Source organism: Macrotis lagotis, chromosome 1 (assembly GCF_037893015.1).
Source record: "Macrotis lagotis isolate mMagLag1 chromosome 1, bilby.v1.9.chrom.fasta, whole genome shotgun sequence".
Classification (NCBI taxonomy): Eukaryota; Metazoa; Chordata; class Mammalia; order Peramelemorphia; family Peramelidae; genus Macrotis; species Macrotis lagotis.
In genome coordinates this window covers 84,824,746-84,840,861 of record NC_133658.1, presented here as the reverse complement: position 1 = coordinate 84,840,861, position 16,116 = coordinate 84,824,746, and the positions used below count along the sequence as shown (strand labels likewise).

Sequence of the window (16,116 nt, the reverse complement as noted above, 5' to 3'; positions counted from 1 at the left end):
TTTTGAGAAAGATGTCATAGATTTTACCAGATTTTAACTTTCATCAAAGGTTAAAAAAAGAAATTTCCCCCAAACCAAGAAACAACTAGTTTGAAATTCCTGGCATAGAATATTGTACTCTTGAAGTAATATCTTTCTTTAATGTCTAGTTGAAGTTCTCCTCTCTTTCATTATCTTTTATTTGCTTTGTATATATTTTATATTTCTTCTTAAGTATGGTATAACACCTGGTCTTGTTATAGGCCCTTCATAATTGCTTGTTGAGTGAATAATGAGTGACTTTGAGCCAACCAGCAGAATTAATTTCAAAATCTACCCCTGACACTGGTTAAGTAACCATAAGCAAGTCACTGACCCTCTCAGAACTCCCTGTTCCTCACCTATAAAGGGGGAGTATAAACCCCACCATCTTTAAATTTCAGAATCACCATTATGAAGTCTTTATGTATACAAAACACTTCTGGTACTTTGAAATGCTCCTTTAAGTCAGTTATTATTGCTTCATGTTGAACGGTATTTATTCCTTCTGCTTAAAAACCTTCTAAGGGTCTCCATCTGATAGCACAATGTATTCTGAATAGATATCAACCCACATGCTTTCGCCCACTGCTCACTGTGGAGAATTGAATGAAAGTCTTTGTGCCAATTCATGTTTTTGCGTGTGTTGGAGCAGCTTTCCCCAATCATTTCAGAAATATTTTTCTTCAAATTACTGAATTGTTTATTATCACCTAGAAAGAGTCTTTCATGGAAACCTATGAAAGCATGTAAATTTTATGATAATGAGAAGCACTTCCTTCTTTAACTAGAAAAGAGCATCTGGAAACATATAAAACACACATTAAAATGGCTGGTGGAACGCCCCCTCCCCCAATTGGTGGTAATTAAAATGGGGCTGCAAAGATATGTTGCAATGAGTTTCTGAAAGCAGCTGTATCATTTTGAAGACTAGAGCACCTCTTAAGGCAGCAGAGCATCTTGGCTAAGGTGGAATCCTAGAAGGGTCAGACTGAGCAGGAAAAAACAAAACAAAACAAAAAAAACCCCAAATCACCCAAACAAATTAAAAACTCACATAGAATAGCTTTGACTTGTCTAATCAATGAAATAGAATGATAAAAATGATCAATGTGAGGCATGGGTTGATCAAATCTCTCTCTTTCTCTCTCTCTCTCTCTCTCTCTCTCTATATATATATATATATATATATATCGGACAATTTTTTCTAGATTTCAGTTTCCTTATCTGTAAAACATTGAGCTTGAATTAGAAAATCTTGAAGTTTCCCTCTAAGATCCTCTGATTCTCAGTACTTAAAAATGAAAGAGACCTTAGAGATGACATGTCTAATGGTCTCATTTGACAAAGGAAAAAACTATCTCAGATGGAAGTGACTTTCCCATAATCAATGGACATCATCTTCATCTCCAAGTTAGGTCTGTCCTAGTGATTATATATATATATATATATATATATATATATATATATATATATATATATGCCATGACTAGTTGCCACAAAGAGAGTCCTCCTTAACATTCAAGACCAAGGAAAACCTACTATGAACTTGGTAAAACAAATCTTCCACCACCTCTTGTCTTACAAGCAGGATTCAGATTATAGTGAACATCCATAGTGACCTTAAAGAAGGAAGATTGCCTCAAAGGACTCATTGAGATATGTCTGCCTGCACTTTTCTCATCTACTTTGATGACTCCTTTGTGAGTATTCCTCAAGGTTCTGTTGCAGGACCATTTTTTTTTTCTACTCTTCTCTCCCTCTACACTTTCTTGGTGGCTTTTTAGCAGTCAGGGGTTTAATTACATTACCAAGCAGAAGATTCACAAATTTAAATACCTTTCCCCAATATCTGTCTGAATGTGTTTCTCATCATCATCTGCCTATTGGTGATGCCTATTGGTAAACTGGATGTTCTGTGGATATCTTAGACTCATAATATTTAAAGCAGAACTGATCTTATTTCCCCACCAAACCCACAATCTATCAAATTTCCCTATTTCTTTTTTTCAGGTTTTTGCTAGGCAATGGGGTTAAGTGGCTTGCCCAAGACCACACAGCTAGGTAATTATTAAATGTCTGAGACTGGATTTGAAACCAGGTACTCCTGACTCCAGGGCCGGTGCTTTATCCACTGCACCACCTAGCCACCCCGAATTTCCCTATTTCTTAAGAGGACACAGCTATCCTTCATCTAGCAATATTCTTGACTTCTCATTTGCACTTACCCCACAAATCCAATCAGTTGTAAAATTTTCTTGACATCCCTGCCATCAGACTCCTTCTCTCTACTCACATAGCTCTCATACTTAGTTCTGGTCCTCTTCATCTCTCACTTAGATTATTACATGTCCTCCTAATGAGTTTTCTTGCATTACTCTTCTATTCAGTTGTTGACGTGATTTTCCTTATGTGTAAATCTAACTATGTCACCACCACCACTACTATCCAGTCAAAAAAAAATCAAGTGGCTCCCTATTGCCTCTCATATTAAATATAACCACCCATGCTGGCTTTTAAAATCCTTTACAACCTGACCCAAACCTACTTGACATCCTCATTGTACTACTCCCTTTCCACTATTCTGCGGCCTAATCATCCTGTCTTTCCCTTCTTCCACCATCTTCAGCTCCAAGCTAGGTCTGTCCTAGTGATGTGACTTGATATCTATAGGCATGTCTAGTTGACACAACCTCCCTTCTTGTCTTTCAATTTCAAGCACTCATGAGAAGAGAGTCCTCCTTGACATTTGTATTGACTATTACAAGTTCCTGGAATGTAGTCCCTTTTAACTTTCACCTTCTACTACTGAATCTCTCTTTTCCTTTAAGATAAATCTCAAGCACTCTCTTCCACATGAAACCTTTCCAGAACCCTAAAACTATTAGTACCCTCTCTATTTAACTGGTTTGCTTGGAACTATCTAACTTCTATTTAGTCTGTGGACACATATTCTATATAGAACTCTATATGTTCAGGTTGTTTCCCCAAGAGAAGGTAAGGTCCTTGACTATGGGGTTTATTTCATGCTTATTTTGTATTAGTATTCCAAGTCTGGCATACAGTAGGTGCTAATGAATACTTGTTAATGGATTGATTGTTCAGAAGAGGAGGGGCAGTATTCCTAGGATAGAGAGTAAGATAGATAGAATGACATTAATTAGGTACTTAAAATGTGCCAGAGACTATGCTAAACTGTAGCAATGCAAATATAAAAAAATAAGATGGTCCCTACTCTCAAGGAGATGATATTTTTTTAAATTTATTTTTATTAAAGATATTAATTGAGTTTTACAATATTCCCCCCAATCTTACTCCCCCCCCCCCCACGGAAAGCAATCTGTCAGTCTTTACTTTGTTTCCATGTTGTACCTTGATCCAAATTGGGTGTGATGAGAGAGAAATCATATCCTTAAGGACGAGACAAGAAGTCTAAGAGGTAACAAGATCAGACAATAAGATATGTTTTTTTTTTTAATTGAAGGGAATAGTCCTTGAACTTTGTTCAAACTCCACAGCTCTTTATCTAGATACAGATGGCACTCTCCTTTGGAGACAGCCCAAAATTGTCCCTGATTGTTGCACTGATGGAATGAGAGTCCATCAAGGTTGATCATCACTCCCATGTTGCTTTTAGGGTGTACAGTGTTTTTCTGGTTCTGCTCATCTCACTCAGCATCAGTTCATGTAAATCTCTCCAGGCTTCCCTGAAATCCTGTCCCTCAGGGTTTCTAATAGAACAATAGTGTTCCATGACATACATATAACACAGTTTGCTAAGCCATTCCCCAATTGAAGGACATTTACTTGATTTCCAATTCTTTGCCACCACAAACAAGGCTGCTATGAATATTTTTGTATAAGTGATGTTTTTACCCTTTTTCATCATCTCTTCAGGGTATAGATGCAGTAGTGGTATTGTTGGGTCAAAGGGTATACACATTTTTGTTGCCCTTCAGGCATAGTTCCAAATAGCACTCCATAAAGGTTGGATGAGTTCACAGCTCCACCAACAATGTAATAGTGGAGGAGATGATGTTCTAATAAAGACAGAACATAAGGTAGAGCTGGAAAGCTGACAGGGTGGAAGAGGACTCAACTGAAGGAATACTAATGAGGAACTGAAGCCAGACCTAAAATGAACATGGCTGGCACTCTTAATGAAATGGTGATTTCCACAAAAGGAGTCGATCTGTCCCCAGGATAGAGATCGCTTTAGATAGCATAATATGAACAAAATTGCTGATGAGATGATGGATGATTCTAGAGAATGAGACGAGTTAGAGTGAAATGAGAGGAAGGGAGAGGGTCTTGGGAGGAAGGGAGAGGGTCTTATTCAAAAATAGCTGCATGGTCCATGTTTGAATTCTCTGTCTCTTTTCCTTGGATACCTGTGTGACTTTGAAAAATTACTTAATCTGTTTAGGCCTCAGATTCCTGATCTATAAAGTGAAATAATTGAGATAGATGAATTCAAAGGTGCCTTCCTTCTCTAATTCCTATTGGCCACTTCTTTTCCTTGCCTTTAGGAGAAGGACAGAAGATTATGGGTAATCAGGTATTCTTGTTTTTCTGTTTTCAATTTACATTTTATAGATGCATTTTGTTTATAATACATACTATATAATCACTGTGATTTATTTTCCCTCGTGACAAAGAAAAAATCTGGCAAAATCACCAACAATAGAAACTTCATCTGGCAATTTATAAGTATGGTTTCCATAGCCTCTCTCTCTCTCTCTCTCAACTCTATTAAGAGTATGGAATGTATTATGTATTTTATCACTCATACAATAAGATCATGATTGGTCATTTCAATAGATCTGATATTGGATGGCTTTTAATAATTGTCATTTACATTATTGTAGTCACTGTATATATTGTTCTCTTCCTTCTGCTCATTTCACTCAGCACGTGTCTATACAAATGTTCCCATTTTTCCATCCATTCCTTTATTTATCATTTCTTATGACACAAATCATACATTTATTTTAGCCATTCTCAAATTGATAAAACTGATGAGCACGCATGTTGTTTCTAGTTTTTTTTAAATTTAGTTTTGCTATGAGAAAAAGTGCTGATAATACCAGTCTGTTATTCGGGGCCTTTCCTTTCTGTCTTTGACTTCAGGTCACTTTGATCATCTATCTGCTCGATGGATTTCATTCTCCATAACCTTACTGAGTTATTGCCTAGTTTCACAGAAGATGATTAATAAATAGACTATCTCCAGGGTAATAGGACAGAGTTAGGAGGGATCTTTGATTCTCTAGTTCAATTCTCTTGTCCTGTTGATGAGGATACTGAGACCTAAAGAAGTAAGATGGCTTGTTAATGGTAAGTGTCTGACTCTAGATTCAAACCCAGGTCCTTTGATTCTGTATTCAGCATACTTTCCACCATATCCTACTGTTTGAAAATGTATTCCTTTCCTCATTCTCCATCCCTCAGGTCCTATAGAGTGGACATTCATAGAGGATCTGAATAGAGGAAAGACCTGATTTTCTTTTTAGGAGAAAGATAGTAGAAGTCAAACATTTAAAAAATATTTTCAATACAAGAATCAATCAATTTTACCAGTGTATCTTGTTTCTACCATCAATCTATCAATTGAAAATCCACAATTTTTTATTAAGTGTCTATTTGCTTACTATGTGTCAGTCACTGGGGCTTCAAAGATGAAAATTAAATAACCCCTGCCTTCAAGTGGCTTACATTCTTTAGGGAAAAACATGTATACGCATATATACACATGCATGATACTACGCATATATTTTATTTTTGCATATATGCATGTGTGCATATGTATACACATTTACTTAGTTATACACACATACAAATTCCCCAAGTCTCTCCTCACTTGCAGCCCATCTCCATTCACATTAAAATGATCAAAGTATAGATCTGACCATGTTAACACTATCTGCCCCCAACTCAAACTTTAGGATCAGACAGAAACTCTTCTATTTTGTGTTCAAAGCCCTTCCTAACTGCCAAACTCTGCCTCCTCTTCTTCTCCACACACCTTTATAGTCTTCTTACATCTTATCCCTTGTACCCTATGATATAGTAACTGAAGCTTCCTTGTTGCTCAAACACATTACATTTCTCAACTTTGAACATTTGACTGGAATTTTCTTTTTTTTTCAACTCTACTAGACTACAAGTCCCAGATAAAATTCAAGAAGCCCTTTTTGATCCCACTTTAATGCTAGTGCCTCTCTTTTGATTATCTCCAATTTAACCTGTATGTATATATATATATATATATATATATATATATATATATACATACATCATTGTACATATATATATACACATACATCAATGTGTGTGTGTGTGTGTGTGTATATATATATATATATATATATATATATATATATATATATATATATCACATTTGCATAGAGTTGTTTGCATGTTGCCTCTTCCCTTAGGCTTTCAGAGCCTTGAAATCAGAGACTGTCTTTCCCTCTTCTTTGTGTTCCCAAAGTGTGGCACAGTTCCTGGCAAGATTAATAAATTTTGACTGACTGACACAGTCACAGATATCACAAACCTTTTTCTGGCCTGTGATTAGGTTGCTAATTGAAGTTATGGTCCCTGTGTGTGGATTTGGTTGAAAGGATTGATGTATGATCAACAAAACAAAAGGGTTATGCACAGGTCTGCTTATAGGTATAGCTTTTCAGACTGCTACAATAGTCTCTGCTTCTTCTTATCCCTGGCAATGGTAAGGGGTCCTTGTCTAGATGGGTAGAGATTCTGTACCCTAGGGGAGTCAGTTTGCCATTATTATTTCAAAGCATTCATTCATTCATCATATATTATTTCAGTTATGTATTTAATAAGCAGTTACTAAGCACCTACTATGAACAGTTGGATACTGAGGGAGACAGAAAATTTAAATGAATCCTAGCCTCTGCTTTTATTGGACTTATAAGAGATATGATATTTATATAGAGAACCATAGTGCTTAATATTTCCTAACAAGTACATTGGGAAGGTAAAATTCTTGGAAAAATCTGAAGGGGAGAGGCCATTATTGACTTCAGAACATAGAACACGGAATGTCACATAGAATTCTGACAGAGCTGGCCAAAAAAAAGTCGCTAACTTGCCCAATTCTTACTTTCTTTTTAGAAATGAAGAAACTGAAAACCCGGGCAAATGACTTGCCTATGATCCTGAATCAACTGATTAATCAATAAAGACATTTTACTAAACACTTGCAATGAAGAGTTTCTAATTGAACATCATATCTGTTTGAAAATTCAAGAACCCAATTGTGTCCTATACATTTCTGAGTTGGTTCTAGGGGTGAAAGGTATTCTTCATCACTCATCAATATGTGTGAAAGGAACTCAGAATCTCTGAAGGCTTAGTTTCTTTTCAGCTGGTGCTGAAATCTCTCAAGCACTCTCATTCACAGCAGAAAACCTAGTCTTAATGACCTCAGGGGCCAATGGGAACTCCATAAAGACAGAGACAGTTTTTGTTTTTTCTTTGTATATCTATGACATAATAATGTGATTGGCATACAGTAAGTACTTAATAAAGAAATGTCTTTTGATTTTACCTGAAAAAATTTAATTTTAATCTTTAACATTAGTTTGACTCTTAGTTTGAATGTGAGGAAGATGATGGAAGAAATGGGAAGAAAGGAAAAGGAAAAATTTCCAAAATGTCTGTGATTGAGGAGCGAACTCTATCCCTGAGAGGCAAAGTTTCCTATCAAAAGGTGCAAGAATTTCTTTTTAAAACTGTGCCAAGTTAATTAGCACCTTATAAGACCTTGTTATAGTTCAGAACGACTTTACATCTGCTGATAATTTAATCGTTATAATGTGACATGAGGTAATCAAGCCCCAAGTTTGGTTACATAATGTAAATTGACAGGGAGCTCTGCTCAATAATTTGATGTCATTAATAAGGTTCTTTCTCCAAATTCCTAGGATGAATCAAGGTGTCTTTTGATATGATTTAAGAAGAACCACCAAAATGGTTACTTTGAAACCTGAAAGGGTTTGGGTATAATTGGTATCATTTACTTTCATGTAGCAAGCTTACAGCTGACTTTCTCCCCTGTATCACGGTAGGTTGACCTTCTGGCTATGAGAGGAACAAACCTTCCCTTCTCAGTCACAGTGAGCCCTAGATGAGGGGCAACTGTCTCAAATCATTATCTTTATCTCCTGGCTGGGACACTTTGCAGTGCATTTTCTATAATGTCTGGATAACCTTTAGCAACTGGAGCAACCAGCAAGAGCTGGTAACTAAGATGGCTGCATATAGTTGGACATGTCTTCATCCCCTTTCAGCAATTCTACCTTTATCACCAGCTCCTTCTTGATAAGGTACACCACAGAATCTGTTTAACCAGAAAAATATTTCAGAGTTGGAAGGATTTTCATTGCCATCTAGTGTAATCCCAACATGAAGAAGATTTTCCTCCATAACATATCTGACAAGTGAATTGCTTACTTTTTTAAAGGTCTGAAATTTATTCTATATTAAAAAATGAAACAACTTTAATGTATTAGAACATAAAAAATAACCCTACTTTCTAACATGCTTAAAAATTTCTACATTCCAAAAACCAAAGTTATAATTTTTTTAATAATTCTTGACTTGAAGGCCCTCTTTGGTAGACCACCTTTTTTTATGTATCCAACAATTAACTATGCTATTTGGATTTTACTGTTTTAATCTTCAACATCACTGCTGCTGAAAGTAATGCATAAGATTGTTATAATTCAACCTGTACTTTGTTGGTTTTGTTTTTTCTTAATAGCATGATCTAACTATCTCTCTCTTCTGCTTCTTGGCTATTGAATGTTTGAATCCTAGGTAGATCTTTACATTTCAACCTATTGAATTATCCTCATAGTTTTAGTTCAACTATGTCACCTTATTTTTGAATCTCAATTCTATGATTCTATGGTTTAACCTCCAAGTTTCATGTCAGCCACAATGTGTCCATATTAAAACCATTATGATTAAACTCTAGAATACTGACCCTAATGTGTGCTAGTGTCATAATTATTTTTTCAGAGGAAAGTATCAATGATGAAAGGGAATCTTTTTGCTCAAGTTACAGTTATCAAGAACCCTTCTAACTCCTTTCCCAAAAATCCCTGAAAGGACAGAGCATAGACTCTTCTGTTTCCTTCCTTTGTAGCCTTGGACAAGTCACAGTCTTTCTGAACTACAATTTCCTTATTTGTAAAATGAAGAAGTTGGGCTAGATGATCTCAAAGGTCCCATCCCACTCCCAATTTATGGATATAATATGATGTGACCTGATATGACATGGTATTATAAGGTATATGCTCTGCTATTCTATAAAAATGATGTAATATGATATAATATCAAAAGATCACAGGACTTGGAAGAATTTCTGTATGAAAGCATCCTTATGTAGAGGCCATAGGGAATCACAGAAACAGTTTCCTGAAAACAACTGAGTGACTAAAGAGGTTAACAGGCTTTCCTGGGTCTTCCCATATTGAACTGCCATCTCTCTTAGTTCTGATGTTCCCCCACCCCTTGGTAGGCAGGAGAATACACTGTCTCCCATCTAATTACATTCTCATCCTCCTCAGCCAAATGTTTGAAAGGGCAACTGTCTTAAACCTCTGCACTTTATTTGTATTACAAAGCTTCAATTAGATAAAGGACAATAATTAGCAGATCTTTTATCTTTGGGTATAATTAAATCTTTAAGGAGGGACATTTTAATCAATGACTTGTAATGACAAGTTCATAAATTAATTAATCCCAGCAATGAATGCTTGGCAGTAATCAATGGGTCTTTTAAGAGGTTCAGGGTAGGGGGACAGAGAGCTGGTAACTCCTGAAACTCGATTTAGTTTGTTGGAAAGAGACTCATTTGTTAAGGATTAGCTTGTTCAAAAAATGATCTATTATTTAAGGGGAAATCATTTAAAATATTAACTTGTAAAGGGAGAAAGGCAAATTTGGCACTTCTTAGAGCTCCTTATCACAACCCTGAGCTTATTCCATACCTGCTAAAATAGTGTTTGATTTTTTTTTATTGCCCCATATTACTTTGTAAAGTGCTGAGCATGGGGCCCATGCTCACAGAGGCTTTAATCAGTCAATAATTGTAGGGTTGGATTGAATTGAATAGAATAAAATGAGATATAAAGGGAAAAATATACCCAGCCTAGAAAGCATGAGACTAGAGTGTTACATCATCCAGAGGATACCAGAATCCAGAAGGTAAGTGATGAGAGACATTCATCCCCCGCAACTGGGGTCCTTGGGACAGAGAATGAGGAGCCTGGTTGTCCAAGATGCCTGCCATCCTAAGAAAGTCAGGTTCTTTCTTTGGGTTTGTTCCCTACCTTGGTAATTAAAAGGTTCAATCAGTAATCTCTGAGGTTCCATCTAGCTTTGACATTCAATGTTCTGCATCCTAAGGACCCTTTCAACTTAAAGAGTTTCTGTTCTAAGCACAATTGCAATTATTTAGATTTTAGTACTTGGTATAAGTAGCACAAGTTAGATCCTCTAATAAATCATTGGAGAAGAGACACAGTGATACCAATCTTGGGAGAGAAGATTTCTTAGAACATTGACCCTAACTTGAGGAAGAGTCTGGGAGGTAACATCAGTGTAGGAGCTGTAATCTGGATCTGAAATGATAGTTGATTTTTTTTGATTGTTTGTTTTTGATTTTCATGGATAGCGTTTTTCTTTAGTTCTTTCATTTCAAAATATAATTCTTTCCTCTCTCCAATATTCATTATAAGAGAATTTAAAAGACAAAGAGAGAGAGAGAGACAAAGAGATATAGATAGACACACACAGAAAAGAGAGAGAGAGAGAGACAGAGACAGAGAGACAGAGAGAGACAGAGAGACAGAAATAGACAGAGACAGAGTCAGAGAGAAGTTTCGCAAAACTAACCACTAAAACCCAGAATAAATTTTTATATACTCTAAATTTTGATGCCCTGTGGCAAAGCATTGATTACCCTTCCCTAGTTACAACTCTGGTGTTACAGTCTGGCAAGGCTGGGTTATGAGTTTCAATCTCTAAGAAAGGTCATGAGGGAATTCTGAGGTCATAGAGAATCTTGATTTCCTTTCTGTAAGATCTGTGGACAGCAGACAGGATTGATTTGACCAAATGCCCCCCCCCCCCCCGCCCCCTACAGAAAGAGAGGTAGTTGGCAATGATTCAGTTAAAGAATCTCTCCCTGGGAATATCTTGCCTTGGGCCTAGTCTGTAGATCTTCTGTGATGCTACTTCTCCAGATGCTGACAATGAAAATAACACTCATTTGAAAAGTGTTTCTTAAAGCTCCCTGCCAGGAAAACATTGTACACTTAGAAATATGACTATTATTTCTGGGGCCAAATTTAGAAAAGAGAGCATGTGCCTTTAATTACTGGCTGATGCAGAATTGTACAGGCAAATGATTACATGCACAATTAGTTGTTCCCACAAGTAGCCAATTATGGGAACAATTATTTAAGAAAATTATGGATCCTGCTAGAGGGCCATTTCAAATTGTGGTCTCAAATATATTTTCTATTAAAAAAAATCTTCTCTTCATCTTGTGATTTTCCCATCTCTAGGGTCCCTCTTGGTACCAGCCAAAGAAGATGATACTTATAACTTCATTTGGTGCAGAAACTCCCAGGGAGTTCGACATCTGCAAAGACATTAGACTAAAACTTCCCCAGATGCTTTCTAGCTTTAACATTCAGCCTTTTTCATTCTCCCCAATGTGCCTGGGAACATGCAGGGGGAGAGAAATCATAGGATTGTAGAACTGAGAACTAAGAGGTTCCTTGAAGATAATGATATTGCATTTACATAGCACATTATAGTTGTAAAGCAGTTTCATCATAACAATTGTGAAAAGTAAGCAGAGAAAGTATTGTTAACTTTGTTTTCTAGAAGAGGCAACGAGGCCCTAAAAGGTTTCATGACTTGTCAAGGATGGGGGACCTAGACTCATGCCTTCTAACTTTCCCAAGCAACTAGGTGCTATAATGGATAGCCATCTGGGCTTGATTGAAATCAGGAAAATTCATCTTCATCAGTTCAACTCTGACCTCAGACACTTACTAGTGTCTGCCTCAGTTTTCTCATCTGTAAATTGAGATGGAGAAGGAAATGGCAAATCATTCCTGTATCTTTGCCAAGAAAATCCCAAATGGAGTCAAGAAGAATCAGTTACGATTTAAGAAAAACAAAACCAAAAAAAGATTGAATACTTTTAACTCACCCATCCATTATACTATATTACCTTTCAGGTCATAGCTTCATAGATTTTTATCAGGAGACTGAGGCATAGAGAGGTTTAACAGATAGAATTACTGAGGCACAGTGGATTGGGACACAGATCTTGGAGTTAATCTGACTCCAAAACCAACTCTGCCATGATGACTCTCAAAGGACCTCCAGTCTAAGCTGCTCATAAGGTCCAGTGTAGGGAAATAATCACAAAAGTTGTAAATAGAAATTCTGGGGTGACCTGGGATTCCCTGATGTCCAGTTCCTTACTTTTTCCACTATGCTACACTGCCTGGTTGGGAGGAATGGAGAGCCATTTTTCAAACATTGAATTGAGATTGAAAATATTATTTTCAATAATTTCTACTACCCAGGACTTTGCTTTTTTTCCCCTTTTCTGTGTTAAATGTTTTATAAGAACCAATGTGAGTTAGTACATACTGTGATGGGCTTAGAGTTAAGAAGACTGAAGTTCTGATCCCCTCTTTGACACTCACTAGCTTTGTGAACAAAGGTAAATAGTGAAATCTGCCTGGGTCTCAAGTCCCTCATTTATAAAATATAAGGATTGAATCAGATGACTTTAAAGTTCATTTAGTTTCAAAAGCATATGATTCTATGATTCCTTTTAGGCATAGATTAGACTAGATGGTCACTGGGGTTCCCTGTAACTGTGATTCTTTTGATTCTGAGATGCAGGGATGAGGATGAAGTACCTTCTGGGACTAGGGGTCAGCTTAGAGATGGAAGTCTGGGTCTGGGGAACACCAAGTAGTTTGTAGAATTGGTTTGTAGAATTCATGAAGGAAAGTAAAATAAAATAATCCCAGAAAGGTAGACTGAATCCAGGGAGTGAAGCTTGATCCTTAAATGTTAGTTGAGTGGCTAATATGGTGGTTAGGGGGTGCAGGGATAGAGTGAGAAGCCTGGAGTCAGGCCTCAGATATTTCTAACTGTGACCTTGAGCAAGTCACAAAGCCCTGTTTGTCTTAGTTTTCTCATCTGTAAAATGAGCCAGAGAAGAAAATTGCAAACCACTCAGTATCTTTGCTTCAAAAACCTTAAATGGGGTCACGAAGACTTTGTGACTACTGAATAACAAAAAATAACAATATGGATATGTGTATATTATATATATATATATATTATATATATATATATATATATATAGTATGTATGCATCATTACTTGCCTTCTTAATGGGTAAAGGGAGAGAGAAAATTTTGAATTCAAAACAAAAAATAAGCATTAAATAATTTTTTTTCAAAATAAATGGTTTTGACTGACTTATTGACTGAAAGGTTTTAAATGTTGAATTGAGGAGTTTCTATTTTATACAAAAAACACATGAATGACATGGTCAGATATACTCTAGGAAGATTATCCAAGCAGCTACACAAAGGACAGATCTGAGAGGAGAAACTATAATTGGGGAATACAATTAGGATATTGTTGTAATAGTCCAAGGGGAAGGTGACAGGAGTCTGAACTAGGATGTCTGTGAGAAGAGAGAAGAGGCCAGAGGTTATGCTTGTTGTGGATATAGAATTGACAGCACTTCCCTACATTGTTCCTAGTTTGACTTGCATGACTGGACTCTTTCTCTGGATTCTTTCCTCTTTTGTAATACCATCTTGGAAAATCTCCTTTCTTAAGTCTTCCTCCTCTAATTGGTGACTCCCTCCTTGGGTCTGACATTTTAGGAAGAATGCTTTACCTCCTTCAAGTTTGGATTCATCTCACTGTGGATTCCTCTTCCTTTCCTACTCCCTTGTCCTTTCCATGGTTCAAATCTTCTTCTCCCTTTTCCGTGTTCCTATTCTTCTTTATATGCTGCCTTTCTCTATTGGAATGTAAGCTCTGTGAAGGTTGGGGTTATATTACTTGCTTATGCATTGTATCTGGCTATGGGCTTATCTGCTGAGGTACTTTGCTATCTCCCGGGGGCAAGTTTTAAACAGGAAATATCTTTGTTCATGTCACACCTAAAAATTCTACCCATCATCTCAAGGGACTCCTGAGAAACTTTTAAAATATTTTAAAATCCAAATTATTTTAAAATCTAAAATTAATTATTTAAAATTAAAGTATTTTAAATTTATTACATTATTTAAAATATTTTAAAATTAAAAAAAATTTTAAAATCCAAAGTAGGGGCTTTTGGATGGGCTTGACCAAGGTCCTAGGACCTCCTGCCTCAATGTGATGACTGAGGAACAACTTGAATCAGTTGAACTGGATTTCTGTAGTCAAGACTGGGGGGAGACCAAATGCCATTTCCTTAGTCCTACAGGGACCCGCAGTGTGGGAGCAAGGCCACCCTCACTCATAGCCTGCCTACAAGTGCTCATGGTTACAGAATAGGCCTCCTTCTGTTGTTTTGAGGAAAAAATTTCTTCTATGGGTACTGTTTGTAGGCCCAGCTGGAGTGTGCTTTCCATCCGGAGAAAGAAACAGTTTGACTTTTCTTCACAAGACATTCTCTGCTTTTCCTAGACTTGTTTAGTGAATCTACCACTGGCAAGTTCTGAACGGCTTTTTTTGTGCCGCCTCCTGAGGCTGCTTGGTGTCATTTGCCAAGTCAGCTTAAAAAGGATGAACAGAATGCTTCACTCAGGATGGCCCTTGCCAGGCGCCTCCCCCGGTCCCCCGGAGAGTTTTCTGGGATCATAGGCTGAAGTTAGGAGAAGTTCTACCTCTGCTCATCCTCATGCAGAAGTGGGTCAGCCTCACTGAACAACACAGATATACTCTCCCAAAAACAGCCTAGGGAGAGAGCAGAGGAGAATTGGAAATGCAGGCTTTCTTTTCATTTTAAGAGTTTTTTTCAGATCTCTAGCTATGTGGTCAGTGATAAAAACAAACAAACAAAAAAGGTAGTATGGGATGGTGGAAAGAACCCAAGAATTGGAGACAGATGGCTCTGCTATTTATTACCTATGGAAGTGTGGGAAAAGTCAATTCCCTTTTGGGACTCTGTTTTTTTCTTTTGGAAAATGAGGTTAGAATGGGGAAATATGCATATAACACATATATGAATATGTATAAATACATATACATATATATATATATATATTTCTATCTGTTATATAGTACTCTAGGATTTGAAAGTTTTAGAAACATATCATTACTCCTAAGATAATTTAAAGTTGTCTTCCATCAAGAAATACTATTAAATCAATTTCTTCTCTGACTTATCTGAAAAATGGATTCTTCCATTCAAGACTTCCATGTTTCTTCTAATATGGTGGGGACTCAGGCTTCAGATTCAGAGTGCACTCCTCTCAGATTGCACCCCAGTTCCTCCTCACTCCCCCCTTGCTTCAGATTCCTCCCCTATGTGGCAGGGCTGATTTCTCCATGCTGAAGGGAGGCCAGAGGTCTGGCTGCCCCCTGCACTGAGGAGGCCTGGCTCTGAGTCTTGTTTCCAACACTGACAACTTCCTCGGCTCTTTCATCTTTCTGAACATGTTGGTTTCTCTGTAAAATGGCTTCATGGGACTGTTGGAAGGCGTGAGCCTTGAAACCTTAAAAATCCTATAAAAATGGGAACTCTGCCAAGAGCTCTCTACTGCGGGAGCATCCATTTGTAAGGATACGGTTAGCAGTCAGGCAAAGCCCCTGGTAAGCTAGAAGGTGTTGTCAACCTGTTCAGATCATTGATCAGGAGATCATTGACTTAGAAGTTGTTGTGCATTTCTCATGCCCTCTTCTAGACTGTGTAGGAGTATATGAACTGGCTTGGTTTTTATCCATGCACTGTGAGGAGGGTCAAAGAGAACCCCTGGACCTAGTGTGTGTACTTACCCACATATAAATACACAC

At 37.1% G+C, this 16,116-nt stretch overlaps 1 pseudogene; it reads right to left on the bottom strand.

Moving 5' to 3' along the window:
- LOC141512704 (E3 ubiquitin-protein ligase RNF26-like) overlaps window positions 1-14,732 on the bottom strand; it is a 76,832-nt pseudogene extending 62,100 nt beyond the window's left edge.
- Window positions 14,733-16,116: the final 1,384 nt, after the last annotated feature.